Source organism: Hermetia illucens, chromosome 4 (genome assembly GCF_905115235.1).
Source record: "Hermetia illucens chromosome 4, iHerIll2.2.curated.20191125, whole genome shotgun sequence".
NCBI lineage: Eukaryota > Metazoa > Arthropoda > Insecta > Diptera > Stratiomyidae > Hermetia > Hermetia illucens.
This window is the reverse complement of record NC_051852.1, coordinates 52,136,208-52,153,814: the sequence shown is the minus strand read 5'-3', so window position 1 is coordinate 52,153,814 and position 17,607 is coordinate 52,136,208. Positions and strand designations below refer to the sequence as shown.

The 17,607-nt window shown below is 37.2% G+C and overlaps 2 protein-coding genes and 1 long non-coding RNA gene across 3 annotated transcripts in view; all 3 read left to right on the top strand.

Annotated features, from left to right (window-relative positions):
- Positions 1-17,607, top strand: part of LOC119656283 (rho GTPase-activating protein 26) — a 120,933-nt gene that overhangs the window by 22,164 nt on the left and 81,162 nt on the right. The gene's annotated exons all lie outside the window — the stretch shown is intronic.
- The window catches only part of LOC119656284, a 52,379-nt gene that overhangs the window by 20,834 nt on the left and 13,938 nt on the right, over positions 1-17,607 (top strand). The gene's annotated exons all lie outside the window — the stretch shown is intronic.
- LOC119656285 lies at positions 3,477-5,474 on the top strand. The gene is made up of 3 exons (XR_005250030.1): positions 3,477-3,653; positions 5,165-5,319; positions 5,392-5,474. It is a non-coding gene; the product is annotated as an uncharacterized LOC119656285 (long non-coding RNA).

Genomic DNA, 17,607 nt, shown 5'->3' with positions numbered 1-17,607 from the left:
GAGGAAACAAGAGTTACCATGATCTGTTCAGCTGGCAAACTCCTGTGTGTTCTGGCCAATCTTTCGCGGCATAATGTCCGCATATTTTGACTCGAACATGTAAAGATACATCCTAGTTTTGGAGAAAGGACACCCTGGCCGTCCAATATCAGAGTTGGCTTCTCTAACAATTTCCAATAGAATCAAATTACTATATAGTTTTTTATCTCTGAATCGTCCTAAGATCCCTGTATCACTAGAAGACCTGAGACAAATGCTGCCTAGTAGCACCAATGTAGGCATTTCCGGTTGCATGGATAGCCGCTTCTAGAATCTTCTTTAAAATGATCTTCTTTGCTTTCACTTTTCTCGAATTTGTGCAGTGGACCTGGTCTTGTGTGAATTTCAAGCTGCTGCTGCTGGTATGATGAAGCGTCCAAATTTACATAAATTAGCAAATTATTCACTTTTGTTGTTTGGTCACAGAAAACGTGTTTTGCTTGGCTATCTAGTGAATTCATTGGGGTACTTGTAGTATGTTAACATTGTCAATTTACAATGGCAGAAATCTGCGTATAATGTACATAGATCTCTCGCTCGATTGTGTAGTGCCTTGAATCCCGTTCGAAGGAGGTAAATTTCGCAAAAATACTTAATGTTTTAAGAAAAAATTCGAAAATTTAACAAAAAATTCGGAATATCTATGATGAAAAAGGAGGAGCTTTGGGATGTTCTTTTCATTTGGTCACATTTTTGCGAGTGCTACTTTGGAAACTAGTTCAGTGCAGATAAATAAGCAAAGTAAACTAGAAAACACTGATGCAATCTGAAACAGCTGAACTTCCGACTAGACTCGACTATATATTTTAAACCTGATTTCTATCTACGCAGCTATCTTACGGAAATCGTTCACTCAAATCCACACTTACCTCATAAGATATGTTTCTAATCGTTCCATTGTTTACCTTTCGATTTAAGCACTCCGTGTCCGTCAAAATTCCATGAAAATATGATTTTTATGTGACCGCAGGGCTTATCTTCCCGACAGCTAATATGTACAAGAGGAAAAACGCCCCGAGCTGAACCAAGCATGTTCGAGCCATTGCTGCTGGTCGTTGTGCTATTTACCGAGCATTATGATAAACACATGACGACCACGTATCGTCGACCTTTGAATTCCAACTATCCAAATTGTGGGCATCGAATTCGGAATATTCAAATTCCAAAAGATGATGTGTTGAGTGATCGAATTAGTCACTGGGAACAAGGTCCCAGTAGTCTATATTGAAATAAGATAGCGAATTACATACATAGATAAGAATAATTGTGTTCAGACACTTAAGAAAATATTTAGATATTTCTTTATACAATGGTATGTGATGTCTTGAATGAGATGACAATGGTAATCAACAGGCTGCGTACTTGAAGAGAAGTACAGTGATTGTAAAAGGAATCGGTACTGGTGAATTGAACAATAAAATAAATTCTTTCAAGGACCTGAACCTGATTTCAATTGCTTCATTATGATGTTTGCATTGACTTATAAATATCTGCGGAAATCAGATGAATAAATTTTTGTTGGGTCTAAAGAGTGCAGAATTTAATCCCCCTCCCCCGTTACGGCCTATATTTGGGATATTTATTTAAGCTTTTTTTCTGGCCCAAGGACTTCGAACAATTGAGTTTCCTGAGGGAAGCATTGCATCCAGGACGGTAGATGGCACCACCGTATCCTATGAGAAATTGTGTTAGATGAAGTGCATGTTTTAATTTTGGAACTTTGATACTATATGACCACGTATATTGTTAGGAACCAAAACATATTCTTAAACTGAAGTCTGGGTACGTATTCAACTACAACTGAATGGTAGATAGCTATTTCTTTAACCTTGGTTATTAATGGCTTTGTTTAATGTAAAAGTTAATGTCGATATAGATTCTCGTTGTCTTTTTATTGTTATATTAGGCTTTTAGTTGTTCTTGTAGATTTCACGATGGTACGTAAGGATTTCTGCTCGTGGTGAGAGGAGATACGAGCAAAGTGCAAGTATAACCTATATAAGCCACGTTCCATTCAGCGGTCGCAACGCATGGTGGGTTGATGTCAATTGGACAGTGAAATAAAAGTATTGAATGTAAATTCAAGGCTCTGTGGTTCTGGCAAAGACGAAATCATAGAAACGATTGTAATTTCAGAGAACCCCAACTAAAAATTTCCTGATGGAATTAACTGAGTTTAGCGAACATTTGAAGGAGTCGTAACAGTTCAACCCGCAGTCACATTCCGACTAAAAAGGTTCAAAATCAAATAGAACCAGAATCATCGCAAACGCGGCTGTGAACGTCGCGAACCCCCAAATGGAACGCGGGTATAGTAGAAAAGATGTACATATACATATGTACTGGAGTTTACCTTCAAAATTATATACTGATGATATTAGAAATTTCAGAAGGAATCGGGTTGGTTTTTTCTCCTTTGGTCTTTGTCTCCTTGGATAACAGTACTGACTCGTCTGGATGGATGGATGGATGAGTATCGCTACTTATCTCGGCTGTAAGCTGGCCGAGAACACGGAAGTATTGCTGATTTGACTTAGACATATTGCTTTCCTTAGATCATTTTCATATTTTTTAGCTGATTCAAAAATTCTTCTTTTAGATCCTGTTATTACTATAGGCTATGAAAATTCGATTCTTCACTACAGCTCTAGCCTCGGCAAGTTTTCAACGGTTGAAAGTTTAATTTCGCGTCTTATGGGTCCTCACTTAACCACTCTCATGGTTGCTTTTTAGTGTTTCCAGCTTGAGCTACAAACTGAATCTGTCCACTTTTTCAAGGAATCGCATTTGTCAACAACACCTCAACCAATAACTTTCTAACGCTATTGTACTTTCCACTGTCCCCATTGTTATAATGCCTAATACCAAAAACACAACCTTTATCTTTGCTAGTTGTCACCTTGCTTCAACTCGAAAAGAGAATTATCTACATAGCAATAAACTATAAAATATGCCCCAAGCTATATGAGTCGCGTAAAAAATGATAAATTATCAAAACATTTTAATCTTAGAGAAATGGGCGGATTCAGAAACATGACTGAAAAGGGGATTTTATGGATGAATTTAATAGACAGAAATAGAAATATTTATCACTGGCTGTGATGTGCGCACTTTTGACTTTCTTTCGAGTGATACGATTTATGATATTAAAATGTTTTTAAATTGTCGGGGGAAATATATTATGGAAATCGTTCGCTTCACCAATCCGCACTAGAATTTTTATCGCTTTGAATTGTTCGCTGTTTTTTTTCAATGTAAGATAAAACGTGCGTAAGCAAATTGAAATTATTCCAGCATACAATATAAAAAGGCTGACTGGTTGTTCTGCTGTTCTGAATTCGGGTTACCGCCATGTATACCGTTTCTTATCACCTCTATTAAAAACACTATTGGAGGCAAAAATGCTGTCCTACAAAAACAACAAAGCCTTGATTGCGTTTTTATAAAACCGGTTAAACAAATCGCAAAACTACTTCTGCATTAGCGAATATTAAAGGTAGTACTTTTTACAGTTCTCAACGAGTGAGTAGTGCAGGTTGAATTGCACGCGGTAGTTGTGATTTAAGTAAAAAAACCAAGGAAAGCTTACATGCTGGAAAGCCACTTACCTTGGTGTAATTAAGCATAGATTACTTACTTTCTAACCGGATCCAAGGAGATCTGAACAGAAGGAACTAACAGCCTGAATAAATTGAATGGCTCTCTTAGAAATCCGTCATTTGTCAGTAGCCCCGTACATGGGGCTACATTTCAATATGATTTCAACTCTCCTTCAGAGTTCACGCATATTGAATATGACTATTATTCCCCATAAGCATATCGATTTCCATTTACCGACAATTACGTCCGCTAGCCCAAATTTGAACAGTAACTAGGTTACATCCTTCATAAATGCTAATCCGTTCAAAATAAAAAGTGAAAGGCTAAATGTTAGTCATCGTCGATGAACGCGAAGACACATTTAAAATTGGTAGATATTTTCAGATTCAGTAAGACATTTAAAAATAAAAACACGTTCATAGTATCACCACAATCGAATTTGTTTCTTTTTTCATCATCACGTTTGGTTTTCGGACGACCCAACAAGCGAACCAGCGAACAAACGAGGGACTGACAGACGAAAATGGCGGTTGAATCCAAAATGAATGGTGTTTACCTTCTTTGCCTCCATACTCATTCGTATTATTCTTTTAAAATGTGAAAATGCATATTAGAAAATCGGTTGTGCATAAATTAATTATTAATGCGAGTTTGGATGATGGTAGTGGTATCACATTGATTTCCCGCGTATGGAGGTGTTATTAACTTAGAGTGCTAACTATAGCCTTTTGATGGGTTTTAGTGGGTAGCAATGGAGCGAGTATAGTGAGGTTGGTTCATACCAAGCTTGGATTCGGCGAATCGATTTGAATTCCAATCAATGAAAAGCATAACATCACGTACCAAATTTCGATTTTGTTTTTAGTTCTATGCTATGAGAAATATATTTTTTTTATTAAGTCTGGCGTCACAATAGTAGTTTGGAGTTAAATTTTAATCTCATCATCGCTTGCTATTAATCCAGCCACAGCTACTTATTTCGCTACGTTTATACGTAATGTATGCGACTATCTAATCCCTAACTTGCATAAAACTAAGGGTAGGAATAACATATTATAAAAATAATTACACAATCGAACATATTGTCGATCCCAGTTGGTACCGCGCGGATTATGACAAGAATTGCGCAGCAAATTAGGCTCATTTTGTCTACAGTCTGAGAGATATTTTGAGAGAACGCTGGAGCTGAATGAAAAGTTCATTTTCTTCCTGTCAAGTACTGTGGAGAAAATCTTCTTTAGCCTTTATTCGTTCAGTAACTAATTTGGCCCGTCTAGATCAATCGTATCATTTTTCTTGGTCGTACGCCTTATCTGCGCAGACTCGAAAGGCTTTCAAATCACCATATCTTATGGTGTTTCTGTATGAGCAACGACGCAGCATGAGAAGAATCCTGAGGCAGGGAATAGTTGGTTTCCGAAATATGGGATACCATATGTTTGTAAAATGAGAAAAACTGAGAATACTTTTTTCATTCTTTCTCATTGTTCAAAGGTATTATATAATATGTTGAATAATTGAATAGGAAGGACAATGGTAGTTTTTAGGATGCGTTTCTCGTGGAGTCCTTGAAATAAACAGTAATTAACAAAAAGCACCTATTTACACGAAAAGTCCTGATGTAACAACACGATTCAAACCTGGAGCACACAACTGGAAGGTTCACGTTTGTCAGAAATTGTAAGCGCATTTTCGACGCAATGGTGTTTCGGAGAAATGATGAAACAATTTCGTTTTCTATCTTATCCACAGATGACGACTGCTTCCATGCTTTTCGAGTATCACATAATGCGTGATTATCACACTGCGCGATCCACATAATAACGAATTTCATCACTAAAATAATATGTTTATATTATACTAATTAATTATCTGCATATTTCTTAAAGCACTACTCTAGAAACTGTTTTTGTTTCAATGAAACTAGCCAGAATGTGACGAAGTATATTTCAGGTCTTTCAAAGTTTCCTTAGTGATTAATAATAATAATAATCGTTGGCGCAGCAATCCATGTTGGATCAGGGCCTTGAAGTGTGTTAGAGCACTTCATTCAAGACCGTAACGGTACACTAGGAGGCAATGTGGTCAGCATTGCACTTGACCGAGATTATTACCCTGATTTGACTCAGGTACTCATTCACAGCTGAGTCGACTGGTGTCCGACGTCAAATCACGATACAAATCCCACTGCCACCAGCGAGATTTGAACCGCGACCTTCCGTACGACAGCCTTGCGCTTTAACCATTCAGCTATCCGGACAACCGACAATGATTGCTTTTACATAAAAGCGGTTGGAAAGACACCATGTGTTGTTAGGTCACCCTATACATTCCATTCTGTTTGTTGTTGTTGTTGTTTATGTTCTGAGTGTTCGTATCAAGAAGACTACATACAGGAGCAAATCAAGGATCCTGGGGGTTCGGAATGTCATTGCGAATTCGTGATATAAGGACGAAGTAACTAGCTGACCTGTGTCGATTGTGGTTCATGCATTGGTGTGTCAGTGTGTCGGTAGCGCCTAGATGGTTTTCTTTAGTGCGTTTCCCATCCGATACGGCAAACCATAAACAACTGTGCTCACATCAATGCACTACATCAGACCTTATACGCGGAATTTGGCTCGTGTATCGAAGACGGTCAATAATGCGCAGTGATTTTTTTCCACCATACAATTTCTACCAATGCACCTGGAGACGAATCTCGTGTGTTTAGTATTCTTGCCCAGTACACTTGGCACAGTAAAAGTTTAAATAGGCTTCAGTTTTCCAGCACTAATATTGGCAGACTTACATATTTCGTTTTTCGGTTCAAAAAGGATAACCAGTCCTCATGCCAGTTTTTGGAAGTAAAACCAACAAGAATAAGATAGTTCAGAGCACAAGTCACTTTTTTAATTCTTACATGAACGCAACAGAATTCTTCCATAATTAAAGTCCGTTATTTTCGAGTTTATCGGCTAACCTACATATAATAAATAAAACCAGTGATTTTTCACCCTTAAGGTTTTCAAAATTTTGCCATTGCCGATAATTTGTTGCTGTGTGTAAACGAGTATAAATTGCTTGTTGAATGTCATCCAATGAAGCAGTCCATTTTTAGCTTTGAGTATCGCCCAATAATATTTAAATTTCATTGCCTTTCAATTTTCCGGTAGTTTTTAATACTCTGGTCATTTTTCATTTTTTCGCAAGTTCATTCAAATCAAGCATATTTCGAACTTTTTTCAACCCAAACGTCGACATTGACAATGTTTGACCCCGCGTTTAGCACTAGTCCCAATAACCTTCGGTTTGGTGCATGTGGTCTACCAAACCCCTATGTACTTACATACAAATATATGGAAATAATTGGATTTTTGGAGGTATATTGAAATGCGTTTATATAGCACATAGGTATATAATTATATTACTTTACAGGCAAAAGGAAATTTTTATCATTAATGTTTAGGCTTTATTTGAATTTGTATTGCTATTATAAATTGAAGTTCCTTATGAAATGCTCTCCTGGAATCTAGTTTGTGTTTATGAAGTAAATGTAATCTATCTTGGAGTATCGTTGACACGTAAGGTTCGAGCATTTAGGCAAAAGAAATAAAAGGAAAGGCATCCTATGTCCATCGCCTTGTTAGGCATTTCGATTTGAAATGGGTGTCCACTCAATCCATATAAACGGCACCTAGTTTACGTGCATCGTGAATTGCTCGGAGTTCGGTCGTTTCATTTGCACCTTTTCAGCACTCAAATAGTTGCAAGTCGAAACATAATATTATAATGGAATTGAAATATAATATGATCCAAACGAGATATCAGTTTCTTCCGCAAGTTCTTTGACTGTCGGTTGGCGTCACTTACCAAGTTTCCATTAATTTCGTTTGTATGTGCGTTACCAGTTGATGTGAAAGGGCTTCGTTTTTTCGAGGATTATCACTGGTATCATTGCACACTACTCAAAGTTTCATCTCTACACACCATCTCTTTCAGCATCCTTTTTGGAAAAAAATTCTTACTACGTTTCACCCACAATTTCGTGGTTCAAACAGCTCGGATATTGGGAAGCTGGGCATAGACGTCAGAATATCTTCTACTTAACAAATGATATTACAAAAGCTGGGCTTATAACGGTCTCCTCACCGTCCACAATCTTTTTGGTAAGCAAAGGATGAAACGTCCCATCTTAGTGAGCCCACAACCAGCGCTTTTTGTTAAAGGGGGAAACGACATTAGAAGCCTTATTTTCCCACATGTTTTTGGTTTTATCTTTGATAGGGAAAAGTAGTTGTGGAATTCAATCAAATTAGGACATTCTCCAACTGCGGGACATGTATCGACTCTGACTTTTATCTGAATCCAAAAAGCATTGATTTTATGTTATTAACTCATTTTCTAAAAATATGGACCACAATGCGGGTGAAAATAATCAGAATCAAAAATTTTACAGATGTTGAAAAGAAATTCAGTTTTCAGCACTTTTTTTACAAATAACGCAAGAAAAAGCTCTCTTAAAAAACAAATACCATCCCAAATGTTCTTTGGCTGGTTGTTTCATGGTAATTTTATAAAAAATCGTACCTCCAAATGATGATCGATTTATTACTTTTTGAGCTAGAATTCCCGCAACTGTGAAAAATGCCTTTTTGAGAAAAATGGGTTTGAAAAGTCGTCCTTAGACATTTCTTACTCTTAATTAATAACCAACTACAGTTACAGCAAATCCAAATGCACTTGTAGAAACGACTGACGCCAAGTATTTATTTGCATTGCGCTACAAGATTATGTAAAGACATAAAGCGACTACATCCTGGACACTCGAATCTGAACCTGTGCCCGATAAGCGCTCGATTCCACGTTCATAAAATCTAAAGGAACACGAATTTCGCTGTGAAATGTTTGGAAGATTAAGTGATATTTAAATGACACATTTTCTAACAAATCGATCGGAACATTTCACAATCAATCGGTTTATTGCGATAAGTAATTGTTCCTTTTTGGGTAGAACGACATTCGTCGGTGAATAAAATGTGTTCAATGCTTCAAAAACGGGATTTCAATATTTTGAAGCATTTCCTTTTGCTTTTATCACTGCTTCTAAGCAGTCTGGATATCGAATGCACGAGATTTACACAAAATTCTGGGGAAATAATATCTCACTCTTGCTTGTTTTTCAAATCTTAATTTTTCTAATTTTCGTGACAATTGTTCCCAGTAGTGTTCAATAACGTGTTTTCAGAAAATACGGGCATTTATAGAAGAGCCACATTTCAGCAACACAGGAAATGTGCTTGGGATCATCTTCCTGATAGAAAGCGAAGTGATTCAATATGTTCAGCTCCCCAGGTCTTTGGCTCACATTCTGCTTTAAAATGTGTAAATATTGGAATCTAACCTTTTTACTAACTATAAAATAAATGTTCCATATTCCTTCGCCATGCTTAATAGTGGCCCGAGTATTATGTGGATTAAATTCTGTATAAGGTTTTCCGCCATATGTATCTTTCACCGTCAGAGCCATGCAGATTAAATTCTATGAATAATATTTGAATTATGCAAATTTTGTGTATTTACCGCTTTCCAATAGTTAATATCCTTGGTTCGAATATTCTTTACAGAGCTAAAACCGTGAACTTTTTTTACTTACTGTGGCTACAACAATTTTTTCGATGATGCGTGCCGTTTGATCTTCTTCATGTAGCTTTATTATTAGGTGACGTATTTCAAAAATTGTCTGTTTAGCTGTCGGCTTCCATATTCTTTTCCTTTGAAAAAAACATGAAAACTTGTACCTACCAATTACAAATAGTTCCGAGTGAAAAGTAAAGTTATACAGTGCGCGCAATTTCTATATACGCACCCCATATATTGCTCGTTGTGACTATATAGAAGCCTTGAGAAATATAAAGTTTATATGATAGTAAATGTATCTTTATTTAAGTTTAGAATAACAAAAAAAATTAACAAAATACTTTTTACTTTCTTCTTACTTTTACTTTCCCCATACATCCAAAAGGGGGGTGTAAATTTTTTTTTCATCAAATATAGTCATGTGGGGTACCAAATTAAAGGTCTCGGTTAGTACTTTTCGAAGCCGGTCTTAGTTCTGACATTTGTTGAAAAGGTAGGGAGTGCGGGGGGTTGAAAGTGGTCATTTTTCAAAGAACCCATTCCCAGAAACTACTAAACCGAAAAATCTGAAAATCAGGGGGCTGCCACTATATGGTGCCTAGGCTCGGAAATACCCTCCATACCGATAACTATTCAAATAAAGTTAATAATAGTACATTACTATAATTTTTAGTAATTGACAGGAAAACCCCCCTTAAGTTCACCCTAGAATCACAAAATTTTGCAGCAATGTAGGCTACAGTTTAGAGCATGATCCTGCCAAATTTGGTGAAAATCGCACTATTACTAACAAAGTTATACTATGTCAAAACTGTCGCTCCTCTGCAAATTCACGACTATGAATATCAATATCACTTGAAAGTGGCTATTTTCACATAATATATGCATATTTTACGTGCTACATGCTAATGGGACAAATGCACACTCAAATCTCTTTATAAAAGAAATACACAAAACCTTTCATACCCGAAGCGTCTAGCTTGCGGTTTCCCGACTTGCTTTCTTTAACTCAAGTACGGAGCCGTTCATTCGCATAGACTTTCCTTGCAAGTATCCCCCATATATTCTCTATGGAGTTAAGATTAGGACTTCGATGTGACCACTGCATAATTTTTATTTGTTTGTCATTTAAAGATGATTTCATGTATGCAGAAGCGTGTACTGCGACGTTGTCATGTTGGATATTCCAATTAATGTTATTATTCTCATCTAAATGCGGCATCAAAATGGCTTCCAGAAAGTCAGTATAAATAACTGAGTTCATTTTGGTTGGTACGATTCCCTGTCGAAGGTTATCGGGAAAAGAAAATGCCTCCAAAACCATAACACTGCCGCCTATGAAGTTGCGACTCATTCGAGGAGCTTCATTTTTAAGGTTTTGTGTAAACGCAAAACCTTATTAAAATCGGTTTACCGTCTGTCTGTCTGTCCGTCACACGCATTTTTCTCGGAGACGGTTATTGCGATTGACACCAAATTTGGTAGAAGGGTGGGAACTGTGAACGCTCACGCATATAGTGAGTTACATCCTTTTACGACGAATTTAAGGGGGGGTCCCCATACATGCAAAAGGGGGCTGTAAATTGTTTTTTCATCAAATATAGTCATGCAGGGTATCAAATTATCGGTTAGTACTTTTCGAAACCAGTTTTAGTTTTGACTTTTGTTGAAAAGGTGGGGAGTGCGGAGGGTTGAAAGTGGTCATTTTTTTAACGAACCCATTCTCAGAAACTACCCAACCGAAAAAACTGAAAAAAATCAGAGGGCTGCCACTATATGGTCCCTAGGCTCCGAAATACCCTCCATACCGATAGCTGTTCAAATAAAGTTTCCCGACTTGTTTTTAGATCGTGTCAAAATGCGCTAAATTCAGCTGGGCCGTAAAGGTTGAAGTTCTTCTCATCCGAAAAAATTACTGCCTTCCATTCTTCTTCCCATTTCATCCACGATCTAGCAAATTTGAGATGAGCCTTATTATCTGTCGGTGTTAAATGAGGTGCTTTAGCAAGCTTTTTATATTTAATGCTGTTATCAGTATGGAAAATCTGTTGCACTCGTCTCTTTTTAATGGGAAGAAGTAATTTCGACATAATCTGGAACGAACCAAAGTTTATTTCTAGTAGCCTCCTCCTTAATCAGGGCGTTTTCTCTTTTCCCGATTTTTTTATTTCCACACGAATCCTTTTTTGTACCGTATTTTCACTTCAATCTAAAGAAATTCCACAAAACTCCGTCGGATCTACCAATTTCCCTCAACATCGCTCCCATTATGCAGCCCGAATCTTCCAATCCTGCAAGTTGCCCTTTCCCTTCTTCGGTTAACACTTTTCTACGAGGCATCGCTATAATCTAAGCTAAAAAAGCTAAAGTTGAGCACTGTTTTACGTAGAACACTACAAAATTTCACGTCACTCCTTTTAATTACAAAAAAAGATTTTCAAAAGTAATTTTATAGACGTTTTAGTTACCTGCGTTTATAGAAATTGCGCACTTGCAAATGATTGGTTTCGACAAGAAACAAAATATCATACATTTTTCAACTGATCTAAATGTCTCTGTCATAACGAATTCTCAAGAAACCAAGGAACTTATAAACCCTTCAATTGTTTCATACGATCTTCGCTTTCTATGCATTTTCTACGAAAAAGAGAAACAAGTCGGAATACCGGAAGCTCGCGCTTCGGGTATAAAGGTTTTGTGTTCATCTTATGTAAGAGACGCACATTTCTCTGTCCGTATATAGCTACAAATCCAACATAATCCATCATATTTTTCCAAACTACGAGACATACGTACATATTAGAGCCATAGATATCACGCTCACCCTAAACAAACAAACTGCCTATTACCTGCTGTACACATATATGCACGTATCTAAATTTATCGTACCCATATTTCCGATTTACGTCTTATATCTATCTGAATTAGGCACTACCCGCAAAGTTCATTAGCACGCATATATTATATACCTACATACACACATGTCTGGTTGACAAATAACTAAAAAACTAAAACAAAATAATTGTCTGCGACCCAATTCATAAGAATTCATTTCGTTGTGGTATTGACGAATTGATATGTGATGATGACGTCATGCGGGTTGTAGAGTGCACGAAATTCACAAAAAATTGTAAAGTTTCACCCCCAATAACTTTGTTAATAATAGTTGGATTTTCTTCAAACTTGACCAAACTGTGCATTATATTCTTCATTACACTCATGCCAAATTTTGTATTTCTGGGATGAACATAAGGGGGGGTCCCGGGTAAATTTCTAAAATGTGGAAATGTACTATTATTAACTTTATTTGTGCAGATATCGGAACCGGATATATTTTGAGGCCTAGATTTCGTAGAGATGCACCACTGTGATTTTTTCCAGATTTTTCGGTTGGATAGGTTCTGAGAACGAGACCTGTTACACTTTTTGGGGGTCATATTTTCAACCCTTACTCCCCTATGTTTCATCTAATATCAAATATTGAACCAGATTCGAAAAGTACTAATTGAGACCTTTCATTTGATACCCTACTTGGCTACATTCTGTGAAAAAAAAATTTGCACCCTCCATTCACATGTACGGAGAGCCCCCCTTAAACTTAACGCAAGATGGCGCCACTTACTGCATGTAAAGGGATCACCAGATTACATACTTTCACCAATTTTCGTGACAATCGGTCTAGCCGTTTCCGAATAAATCGGGTGTGACAGACAGACAGACAGACGGACAGACAGACACCGTCACCATTCTAATAAGGTTTTGTTTCACACAAAACCTTAAAAATGTGACTGCGTATATAGAAATTGTACGTCTAATTATTCGTTTCGCTTGAATTGAAATAATGAATGAAAGTACTTATATTAAGTCGTACCCACCTCTTGAAAGGTCAGTCTCATATAAATTTTGAGAAAAGAACTTACAATTCAATGCAAATAAACATGTTTAAAACCTGGAGCACTCTTTTTCCGATTGTGCGTTTGTCTCACTTTATGTCAAAATTCGGGGAAAATTTGGTTAGCAAAATTTGTGAAGCGTTCAACTCCCGTTTTCCTGACTTGTTAAGTTTATAATTCTGATCACTGTTCCTGATTTTGGAAGGGGAGAAGGAGAAACTATTGAACGAAAGACATCATCGGGTATCGGAATTTCTGTCCGCTGATAATGGAAGCTTATCTAGTCTGTAGGATATTTTTCGACGGGAGGTGAACAAAACTGCGAAGTTGTACAAAGGAAATTGCAATTACCTTCAATGTCATCAAATTTTACGAAATTACTGCCGTAATTCTACCATAAATACCATTTAAAGTTAGAACTATTTCAAAGCTCGTACCATATATTTCATATTGTTGTTAGCCTAATCGAAATAAATCGTTTTCTAAACTGTCCGATGGCAAAATCTGACGATTTTACAATTTACATATATACGCACTGCTGAAAATGCACAAATCTATGAATTGTAAAGCTTAAAATCGACACCGATCAAGTTTGTTCCTAGAGAAAATATAGTAATATCACATAGAAACGGCAGAAAACTCCTGACACCAAAGTACAAACAGCTATTTCTCGATCATTACAGCAAACTAAGCAGCATCAAATTCTATACCAGTTTTGAATAGATTAACAGCTACACTTCCATTCTTTCTATTGGCTCTGGTATTGAAGTGTTCCTCAGCTTCCCAACTGAATGGAAAATGAAAATCATCTGCTTTTGAAGAGATAACGTTTTATTGCGATCCCTTCATTTGGAACGGATGCGGCTTTATTACTGGAGCGCTTAGCATGCGTGATTTATCATTAATTCATCTTAACCCGATCCAATTTAAATGCACGGTTAGAATTCATAGGTGACAAAAGGGTTTGGAATGAATTCTAGAAAATGAACGCTTGACTAGTAGTCGGGAACTTGGAGTATTAGTGCTGGCGAAGGAATTTGTGCTGCATGTTCGACAGAATGTAATCAGTAACGTTCTCGCATTCGTTGCTGTTCCAGTTTCTAAATGAGATTTTTTGGAAAGTAACTTCTCGTTAGGCAGTAAATTTCCAAGAAAGGGTGAGAAATGCGGAACGTGAAGTGAGGAAACTTAATACACTAAACTTCATTCTTAAAAACTTCAGAAAAAGTAGAAACTTACAAACTTGCGCTCATAACTATGAGCGCTTCGTTCAACAAGTTTCTGTTTATCATATTTCTGGCCTTCAAAGAACAAACAAAATTTCCATAAAAGATTTCCAGCCGCGTCACAAGGTGACAATTACGTTTTGATAAAGAAACAAACAACGACAAAATCGAAATCCACGTCGCAGTCTCTCCGGATTCGAGCCGAAAATGTCGTGAATGTAGCGAAATCGTTCTAGAAACAAGTAATTTACACATGCAACCCAAAACATGTACAAGTAAGGAAATTTATAACGCAATCCACGTAATTCGGGCGAAGAGCGCGCAACAGCCTGAGCTCCGTCCGGACCCGTGGTGTTGCGGGGGACGCCGCCAAAAGAACCACCTCCGTGCAGCTTAAGTAGGCTGTTAAGATGTGAAGTCATGTCATCATAAAATTACACTTCTTTTTCCTCAGCTTACGTAGCAGCCATACAGATTTTTTTTCGAGCAAAAAAGAAAGTGGAATTGCCAACTTGAGGTGCACGACCGAATATCTAATTGAGGCTCTTGAAACGTTGCTGGAATAGATTTGTCGCTAAGTTTTCGATAGCATCATCGGAAGATTTGAACAAATTATCTTTTGAATGAGAGTTTGATACGTTTCGGTGTATTTATCTTTATTGTCTTCCCGAAGTAATTGGGTTGTTTCAATGGTAAAGACAACTTGAGCATTTACATTATCTAGATTAAAAATACACATAAGTGCAATTGGAAAAATCATAGTCCCGATGTAAAAACAAAATTTGCAACTGAATTCGTTGAGTCCCCATGACTTTGTCATCCTATGCCAGCAAATGATATCAAAGAAATGATAAATACATAATTGTTGTTTCTAATTGTGTGACATATATAAAGAGTTTTTGTTGAGGATGCTGAGAGTTCTGAATCCACACCCACTTGGTGACGGACGAGGGAAGCAACTTACTTCCTCTTTTGAAGTCCACGGACTCCACTTTTTTTGGTTAACGAAAAAAAAACTGACGGTTTCGTCCATATAGAAAGAGACAAATAAAAGCTAATTGTCACACGATGACGATCACGGTAACAGTAGGATCTTGCATTTTTGAATGTGGTCTTTTTTTTGAAAGAAATTGCAAAGAAATACAAATAACAACTCTCCATGCAGGACTATGGCAATAATTAACCCCACCCGCCATCCATTTCACCTTTACAGTATTGCTCTTCAACCCTATGCATAACAGCACCTATGGATCAATTCAGCCAACCAGCTGAAGCTTGATATTAATTTAAAGGTATGTTGGAGGAATTGCTATTGGCCATCGAATCACTGTATGCTCTCCAAATAAGGAAGAATGAAGAAGGTGATCGATCATGAAGAGAAACAGTAATGGATTGAACTTCAATGCTTCCTAAGAGCCGCGATGCACTTGATCTAAAATCAAAACTGGCATTTCAAAGCAGACCGTCTTCCCCTTTTAACTCTTCTTAACTAATCTATATTTAGTAGCAAGCATTATATTTCCGAATATGCTGTAAAAAGTATTTAGATTTTTGAGTAACTCCAGTAATATGAGTTAGAAATGACTTTGGCGGCTCAGTCAGTGGTGGTTAATTGACTTTGCCAGTGAAATAATACATATCAAGCACTCCTTACTGAAACTTCAACGCGTAACAATATAAGCACACTATAGCGATTATATCAATGAGAACATTTCGGCGGATTTTGCATTCGTAGTCTTCGTTGTAATTGAATGCTGCTTTATGGGGATCGATTGCGAATATTGATCAAACCTGGCATGATCATTCAGCTCCACCACGTAGTGTAGCTTGCTCTTCAGGAATTGCAACAACTCTGAAGATAAACAAATTTCCTCGAAAATACAAGATTTCTAATCATTCACCACGCTTTTGAGATGTTTCGTTACCCCTTGAAGTGCCAGCTCAAACTCGCGGTCTCTGAAATCATGTATCTCGCTTTTGTGATGATGTTTCAGTAGCTGTTGAAATAGAGGCTCTGATTCGTTCTGCTTTCAGTAGCGAGCTTTACTTACTGACAGTTATCGTGCATGCTTGGGTCATCTTTCAAAAGTTGACTGACGGTTTCGTTCGAGTGACGATTGACGAAACCGTCTGTCAACTTTTTTGATAAGCGTGGATTTTTAACCCACAAAAAGGAGTCCATGGACCACAAGAGAGGAAGTAAGTTGTTTCCCAAGTGGTACGGTCCTTTAACAAGTAGATGCGGACTCAGGACTCCCAGCATCCTCAACAAAAAATTCACTTCGGCCTGGTTTAGATCTGAATTTACGACGGATTTCACTTCAACATAATTCGCACGCATGTCGTGTTTGCAATTATGTATGATATATATAAATGGAGCGATTACCACCTGTCACTACTTTCGGTCACGCTGCTCCCTGGACAGAGATGAGACCGCGTCTAATGAGTTGTCTCTGCCCTGGACGAAATCGTGAGTCAACTTTGTTAATATGTACTCCTATAGCCAATATTGATGGCTAACTCCATATTAATTAATATACTTTTATTTCGAACTGCCATTTCCATATCTACTAATTAATCAAATAAAAGCTTTGAGAGCCTTATTGACTGATATTTAGTTATAATTTACTAAATAAAGAAGGTGGATTTCCATTTCCCTGAAATATGATAGAAAACACTTAGTATTGATTTAACCCCTTATTTTTTAAAACTATAAGTGTATAATAGTGAATTTTAAAATATTCTATTTTAAGGTTCGGTTTTGTTGAAATCGAAACCACAAAGCTCAGCCTCCCGGCGGAAAATCTACCTTCGAATCTATTCTTACGGAAAAAGTCTCATTGGAAAGAATACTAGGTAACTTCAAAGCTAGTGAATGGTTAAGTGGTGTCAGCGATATGGTCTTATTTTACTTTATTGGTATTTCACCGCAACTAGGTCTAATTGTAGTACTGGCTGGCTGGTCTCATATTCATAGATTGTACTCATACAAGGTATAATTACTACTTGAATAGGTAAATATTGTACTTGCTGTTTCAGTTTGTCCCCGATTCGCTTTTGAAATTTCGTTGCCTATAGAATTTCTGAGGGAAGATATTGAATGTCAATATTTTCGCTATCTATAGCTCAGCACAACAGCTCGAAAAGCAAAGCGAATCCTAGGCTATGTGAAGGGAATATGGTTGTTGAATGGAGCAGAGCGGTTCTGTACTTAGCCATAGAAATGATGT